We start from the raw sequence: 8,298 nt of genomic DNA on the forward strand, positions 1-8,298 counted from the left end.
TTATTGGATTTGGGGTCGACGTAGATAGAAGAAAAGGTTGACCTCGAATGCTGATCACGCTAAAGACCTGCCTAGTTTCATAAAACCCATCCCTTGACCTTGGCTATATCTCGGCTGAAGGGTTCATCCTAGATCACGTGAACTTGCAAAAACCTTCGGGCGGGTCCCTTTCTAGTGGACTGAATTCGGGAGTGCTTCCTTCTAAGCCAGTTCAAGAGAGCTCTTTCACAAGTTAACTGTGGCACTCGGATCCGTACGTAGACACAGGCCAGCTCTAGGAGGGAGCTACAGACATACCCGTTACCGGGCCCTTTCCAGATTCTTGCACAGCAGTACCATAGAAATGAAGATCGCTTCCACAAGACTCTAAGGCTAACAAGGCAAAACGTTTTAATGAAAAGACATAGCTTGTACACAAGGGAGAAGGCGGTGTGCGGGGTGGGGGGGGGGGGGGGTGGGGATGTGGGGGCGGGGGGGGGGGGGGCGAGAGACAGCTCCCCGAGTCGCTTTGATCACGGAAGGGAGAGTCTGTCTCGGGATCACTGATCATTTCCGGAAATCCTCCAAATTCTTGGATCAGCAGCAGCTGGTTCCACGGTGGCTACCTATGGGGAAGAGCAAGCGCTTCCACGAGGCGAAAGAAGCGCAGGAGGATTTTCTGCAAGAAAGCACAGGAACAGATAAGGGTTAAATGTATAGTTGAGCTTCCTGTCTCGTGACAACTAGGTACAGTCGTGGGTGTCAACAGAGGTAACGTTAACCTTTTACTCCCGCGAACCTCTTTTGTGTGTGTGTGGGGGGGGTGTGTGTGGGGGGGGTGTGGGGGGGTGTGGGGGGGGGTGTGTGTGTGTGCGTGTGCGTGTGTAAGGTCCGGGTTATTGCTCAACACCCCTCATGTCATATCCCCTTGCGATGAGGTCACCCTGAGTCAGGAGTGTGCGTATCTCCGTGATGCATCTGAAAGGCACGTGTCAAGTCAACCCAAGGGAATAGTCAACTGCACCTCAAACAGTGTCTGAGCTTGCGATAGACACACCTGTCTTTCTCCAGTTTTGTCATCTCGACCGTCACCTTTGGACATTGTGGGGATGGCGCAGGCCGAGCCAGAATATCCACCATGTCTTTAAATATCAGTGAGTCTCAAGGGTGTGTGCGACCTTCACCCAGGAAGAGTGCGCCCTGATGAGCAAATTCCAGGGGACGCTGTCTAGAGCTGTGCTGCTGGAGGACCTCAGTTATCTGGTGTCCATGGGTGAGTCTGTCCACAGCCATTTATCTGATAAAAGATTACCCAGAGGAGCTTTGCGTATTCTGCCCCCCACCACGCCGATGCCTATACACTTACAGAGCATCCACATCTGCCTGAAGGGGATGTGCTTCTTTCTTTCTTTCTTTCTTTTTAATTTTTTTTTTTTTTTCAGGATCCCACCAGGATGGACAATTTCTGGCCACAATCACACGTCTTCCTTTCTGCTCCATATCTAACACTCAGAACAGTGCAGGACACTCACCTCATGGCACGCCTGCATCCAGTGGATGGATCAACGTGATAGGTAGTTCCTAACCAGCTCCTCTGCTCTTGAAACCGTGGCAGAGTGTGGCACAACAGTCGTCATCATAGCAGACATTTTCCCTTTAAAAGAGAGTTCATGAGGATGGGGGGGTGGGGTTGGGGGGTGGGGTGGGGGGTGGTTGGCCTTCCGAGGGAGCTGATGTTATTGAATATGTTTTTCTGAAAATAATGTTCGATCCACTATGGAACAATGGATTCACCCTCGTTAGAAAAACAAAGGATTTCACAGTCTGTTTCTGGTCTGGGGCCTGAGCATCAGCAGACAGTTCCTGAATACCTGAGCCCAAAGTCAGCGTCCCTCCTGCTCTGGGGAAGGGCTGGGAGTACTTCCCCGTGCTCAGGACGCCCTTCCCCGTGGTGCTGCTCTTTAACGTTCGTTCGCCTCGCTCCTCCTCCTGACGTGAACCTGAAGACCACACGCAGGTTCCAACGCAGGGCTCCAAATCCAGGTCCATGTTTCCCACGAAACAAGTTATCGGCTGCACCAATCAGATGTGCTTTCACAGCTGGAGCAGGAGGAGAGATGAGGAGGATGCAAGAGGATTTCCCAGAGTCCTGAATCCAGGTGGGCTCCAGGCTCATTCGAGTCAGTGTGGAGAGAAGCCTGGCCACTAGGGGAGAAGGGCAGGTAATGCCCACCGCAGACTCCCCTGAGAAAGTAGTTTTCCTGACACATCTTGTAAGACATTACCCAGTGCACTCGTCCTTATAAACACCAGGGAAGTCACACACAGCAGAAACCCTGTGTCTGAGATCAGTGAGGTAGAGCCTTCAGCCAGAAATTACCCTCTTTAAGCCGAGGAAAATCATGTGGGGAGAAACCCTAAGCCTGGAACCACGGTGGAAGAACCTTCAGTTGGCGCTCCAGCCTCAGCACACACAGACAGCTCAGAGTGGGATGCATCCCTGACGCGGTAGGGAAGGCAGCACAAGCTTTACTAGGAGGACAGCAGGCCGTCGTCTTGGGCCAGACCACATAATCACCGCTGTAGAAGAAATCCGATGCAATGCATGGGAGAATCCCATTCGCCATGGAGCCAGCACTTGTAGGACATGAGAGGATTCACACTGAATAAAATAGTCTCAGCATGGTGAAGGAAGGACATTCTTCAGTGGTGCCTTATCCCTTGGTGTCCTCACACCAAGGAGGTGCCAATTCTAACGTCACAATGGCAAATTCCTCACCTAGTTCACATCAAGAAATGAATGCTGGGAATATACTGACTCTATAAAGAATGTGTGAGCCCCACGATTGAGACAAGGTTCAGACGTTTGGAGATTGTCTATTACTACCAATCTACAGCATAAATAGGTAGATGGCGAAGTATTTTGAGAATGCAAAGTTTGGTACCAAGAAAGAAAGCAACCCCACTTCAGTGGATCAGTACTTGGACATACGTAAGCACTACCGAATGGGTGTGTGTCTTTCAAAACCAGGAAAAGTTGCCCTGAGTCAGAATGGGTCAATTTTCCTTTCATACACTCGCTGTCGATCAGTGAGGGACTTTCTATTTTTATGAAGTTGTAAACATAATTACAAACCCTAGGGTCAATCAGGAACTAAGTTTCAATGGTCAGTAAAAAAGTAGAACACAAGTGATGGGGGTTACCTGTTACATTACTGTTCAAATAGGTATGCACGCACATGTCAAGGATGAGTGGCCACAAGAATTAACACAACAAAGTTGAAACCTGTGCATGTGCGTGTGTGCGTGTGTGTGTGTGACTCATAGGTGGATGTTTTCCATAGCCGTGCACTATGGCACTGCAGGATCTGTGGTTGCTGAGTCCCCGGAGGTGGAAGCGCAGATACAGGGCCCTGACTGTGAAGTTATCCATGGATTTTCACAGTGCGTGGGCTCGGCACCCGTAACCCTCCATGTTGGTTGTTCAACGGTCAACTCTAGTTTATAGATCAGAGAGGATAACATCATGTGTTCACTATTAATAACTTTTCCAAATAATCTTTATCTTTTTAAAAGGAAGACATCATTTAATCCATTTCACAAGCTGATATTGGGAACCTACTGCCCCAGCACGTGAATTATCCCTACAGAACACGAGATCCCCGAGAAGGAAGAGCCCTGAGCACTGAGACGCCATGAAGGTAGGCTTTTAGATGATATTCTCTGCTTCTCCAGCTTGAGGTAAAACATGGGATGACTGGGTCTACCTATCCCATTCCGGTTTGTCAATTGGGAGCCCCCATGGCACGTATCACCAGAAGTCGGTCCATGATAACTCCATCTATAGGAATTCTTGGCAGTTTTATGTTCAGGATCATTTCTTTTCCTGCCATCGATTGAAAACTCCTTGGGCCCTGTTAGCAGTTACAGATTCAATGAGTCCAGTACTTCATAGGTTTTGTCACGTATTTAGAAGGGGAATCACCATCAAGTTGCTGAAATGAGGACTAAGTGTCTTTCAGACATGGAGAAGGAAATAAATGGTGCTCTGCGGGGTGTGCGATGACAGGCACCCAGGATTCCTTCACCCAGCCCTCCCTTTGCTCCCTCACCGCTTCCTGGAAAATTGGCGCGCGCGCGCACACGCACACGCACACGCACACGCACACACACACACACACACACACACAGCTCTGGGGGCGCTATTTGCTGTCCATGATTTCACGTGCCTTTTGGGCACGGCTGGTAGAGATGGACATGAAGCAGCAGGACAGCAAGCTGGCATCTCGGTCGGCCTAGAGAAGTTTCCCAAGTGAAATATCAGAACCAGGGCAGGGGGGCGTAGAGAGAGGCGGGGAGGGGAGGCCCACGTGACCTGGGAGAGAGGTTGGGGGGGGACCGCTGACCGACCTCGGTTCAGGTTCCCCGTCCCCCCCCCCGCTGAGAACCTGCCTTCGCTTCCTGCCCTCAGGTGTGTGAGAGGAGCATGTTTCTTTCCAACAAATACCAACACATCAATTCAGTCTGTTTGTGTGTTTGTTCTTGCTTGTTCGTTTTCTGGACGAGGCCAAAGAACCCTTCCAGTGGAGGTGTGTGTACAAAGGAGGATCTGACAGGATGGGAGGGTGCGGGTCAGTCCATGTGCCAAGAAATCCAGAGAATCTGTCGTAGCTGAGACTCGGGCCTTTTGCAGAAATAGGCCAAGAGAGTTCAGATTTGATCATTCACTGCCAAATAGTCATCACAGCAGTTTCCTGGAAGGGATTGTGTTGCAGGAGCCAGCGTGGCCCTCAGCCCTCAGGCCTCAGCCCGGCGGGCGGGCAGGCAGGCAGGCAGGCAGCGGCTATTGTCTGTTGTTCCCGCCCCCACCCCCACCCCCACCCCCGTTCCTTCTCCAGCGCTCCTTCCTAAGTCCCCTGGACTGACCTTTGCCAGGAGCGGGGGAGGGGAGGTCCGGACGATTCATTCGGCAGGGCCTCGTTCAATCGCTCCATTCAAATGCAGAAAGCTCTCCGGTCAAGTCGGAGCGTTTGACTTTGCCTCGAGCTTCTCTTTAATGAATGGCTTTTTCTTTTTTCTTTCCCCAATTTCCCCCACCCTTAGGCTGCCCCCTCCAAACTGCAGGGAGGGAAGGAGGGAGAGAGGAAGGGATGGGAGGAGGATGTGTGAGAAACAGGCTTTTTTTCCAGGCAAAAGGAGTCCCCTCCTTTTCCTAACCCAGGAAACCCCACTACACCATTTGAGAATCATGGACACGCGTGAAAGCAGACGTCTTCACTTGAGATCTTCCTCCGCAGGAGGACAGAAAGGAGGGCCAGTGTGTCCCTCTTGTGCTGGCCGGTTCTTAGGTCACTTGAATTCAAAATAAGCAATAGAGCATGGAGGCACATTTTGGGGCGGCCTACTCTGGAGCCCAACAGTTCCCTCCTCTGAAAGTTCCTTGGAACATATTAAAGCTGAGCTGGTGACTCGTGTGTGTGTGTGTGTGTGTGTGTGTGTGTGTGTGTGTGTGTGTGTGTGTGTGTGTGTGTGTGTGTGTCTGTCTGTCTGTCTGTCTGTCTGTCTGTCTGTCTGTCTGTCTCTGAGTCAAGGAGATTTCTAGATGTCAGGGTCGAAGCAACTTTAGAAGTTTGAAATAACTCTGATGATGTCGTCGGGTGTTTGGTTCAAATTTCAGAGTGGCTCTCACAGAAACAGGAACGAGGACTTTTTCCATAGGAGCCGTTGTGGCCGTTTCTCTAAGGTTTTCGTCAAGTTCTCTAGCTTCCGTTTGCAGGGCTTCAGGCAAAGGGCCGTTTTAGTTCTCAGTGATGCCAAGTCAAAAGGGTGGGAGAAAATGGCAAAACGTTCATGGAGAGAGTCGTAGCCAGATATTGGAGGGAACTCAAAAAACTTCGGGATGCAGTCCAGTTTTCAGGTTAAGAACAACACCCTAAGGGAAGTGAGTAAGACCAGAATTTCATATCCACAAGTGTGTATCCCCGTTTTATGGAAACATAATTTTGGCCTCCAAGTAACATATGCAAATAACTCTATTGCCAGGGAAATAAGAAGCCTCCCTGAGAGTTTCTGAATTAAGGAAAGTAGGGAGAAAAAGATCAGTGATTCTATCCTGCTGACAGAGGTATAAGTTACCAAATGGACGTCCCCCTTTAAAAATAAAAGAAGAAAATTGGGTTTTGTTTGTTTGTTTTTGTTTTTCCTTGTATCTGGAAAACAAAAGATTTAACAATCAGTCCTAATCTCTCCCTCTCTCCCTCTCTCCCTCTCTCTCTCTGTTTTTCTCTCTCTCTCTCTCTCTTTATATATATATATATCAAAATACTTTATATAGATATTCTTTTTCAGATTCTTTTCTCTCATACGTTATTACAAAGTAGTGAGTAGAGTTTCCTGTGCTATATAGTAGGAGGTGTTTGTTGATTACCTACTTTATGTACAGTAATGTGTATATGTTCATCTCAACCTCCTAAGTTATCTATCCCCCGCTTCCCCAAGCAGTCCTATTTTACACAAGTAGTCATACACATTGTCATCCTATTCATCAGTTCATTCAACCCCATGTAAGTCATTCTTGTTCTTCTTGGAGTCCAGTTTTTCCATCGGTTCTGCCGACCTTGCCTGATGATTGAGGGTGACTGGACGAGTGACGGTTCCAAAAAGTTTACAAGAGCTTTTGTGAAGGATTGTAGGATTTGCCCAGAGAAGCGGGTGCCTTGATCTGATCACACGGGAGGCTGTGGAAGGTAGACCCCAAGTGGCAAACACATTTTGTTTTTTTAACAGTCTCTGTGCCACGGTGAGGACATCAGGCTTGCAGCGAGGGAAGACTTCAACCCACACGGAAAACATACAAGGATGTTTGGATGACCCCTACTAAGTGGCAGTGGAATGAAATCCAGTGGCTGGGGTTCAGAGGGTCCAGAGAGAGGAGGTTTTCTTTCCATAGAGAAAAATGATTTTTCCCCCCCAGGGTTACAAGCATGACAGGTCAGACGTTGCCGGTAGACTGTAGAAGTCTTCCTGCCAATGTCTATTTACAATTGGAGTCATCTTGGAGGCACCATGGGCGGGTGAAGGAATGCAAGGTGTGGGGGAGGGGGGAGGTTGGCCAGGGAGCAACCGGCTGGGCCAACGTCTCCCGTCTGCCATAGCCCCGACCGGCTGTTGAAAGGACAGAATGGACCTGATCCACGTGTGCCCCGCCACCCCCACCATCTTTCCACAGGCTGTTGTTACTGCCTTGGCGTGAAAGTCGGTTAGAACATCTCCCTGATACTGGGTTCAGCCCCTTTCGTGTGAGCCTCCATTTTGACGATAACAGACAACACTTTATGCCAGGGCAGAGAAGACTTCCAGGAAGAAAGATCCCATCATTTCTGGAACAGTTAGAACACATTGGTGTACAGACACAAGCCAAAGAAGACTTCACGTTGTTCCTTCCTCTTTGACAACACTTTCCCGTGTCATCGAACCTCTCCAAGAAACTTACTCAGTTTCATCTCTCTCATTTCTCAGGAGAGAGAACACATTTTTGAGCTATTTTGAGGGCCCTCTCCTCCTGGATCCTATCTCAAAGTGCGTTCGAAGTCCAAAGGACTTCATCTGTCCTTCAATTTTTGAGCAAATGTGTCCAAAATATCCAAAAGATTGTAAAGCACTTAATCTGATAGGTCACTGTGAAACAGTGCTTCGTTAGCCATGTCACCAACATCCCAAGGAAAGACTTGCTAGGCAGAGAGAGAAGCTTCTTCTTCAGTTCTGAGCCAAACCTGGTTCTTTGAATATCGAGAGGACTAAGTTGATGTGAGTCCTCCAAGACCTGATAAAGGCAACCTAGAAAATAAGTGATGACTTTTGACAAAGACATAAGCCTTTCTTCCTTCCTTCCTTCCTTTCTTTCTTTCTTTCTTTCTTTCTTTCTTTCTTTCTTTCTTTCTTTCTTTCTTTCTTTCTTTCTTCTTTTCTTTTCTTTCTTTCTCTCTCTCTCTTTCTTTCTCTCTCTCTCTCTCTTTCTCTCTCTCTCTCTCTCTCTCTCTCTCTCTCTCTCTCTCTCTCTTCTTTCTTTCTCTCTCTCCTTAAAGATAAAGGAAAAAACCTTTCCTAATCTAATCTAATCTCTCATGATGGGCAGAGCAGACCGATAGAAGAAAAACCCAAACCCTAAACCCAAACCTGGTCCTTTTAACAGAGAGAGACAACTAAATTCTAATTTTGCACTGGTTTCATGTTGATACAAAAACTCATTTCTGTCTTTGAATCCACCCTCATCTTATCCAGTCCTGACCACGGATCCAATTCCTTTCCAAAGACACTTTT

This window comes from Eschrichtius robustus, unplaced genomic scaffold (assembly GCF_028021215.1).
Source record: "Eschrichtius robustus isolate mEscRob2 unplaced genomic scaffold, mEscRob2.pri scaffold_776, whole genome shotgun sequence".
NCBI classification, from domain to species: domain Eukaryota; kingdom Metazoa; phylum Chordata; class Mammalia; order Artiodactyla; family Eschrichtiidae; genus Eschrichtius; species Eschrichtius robustus.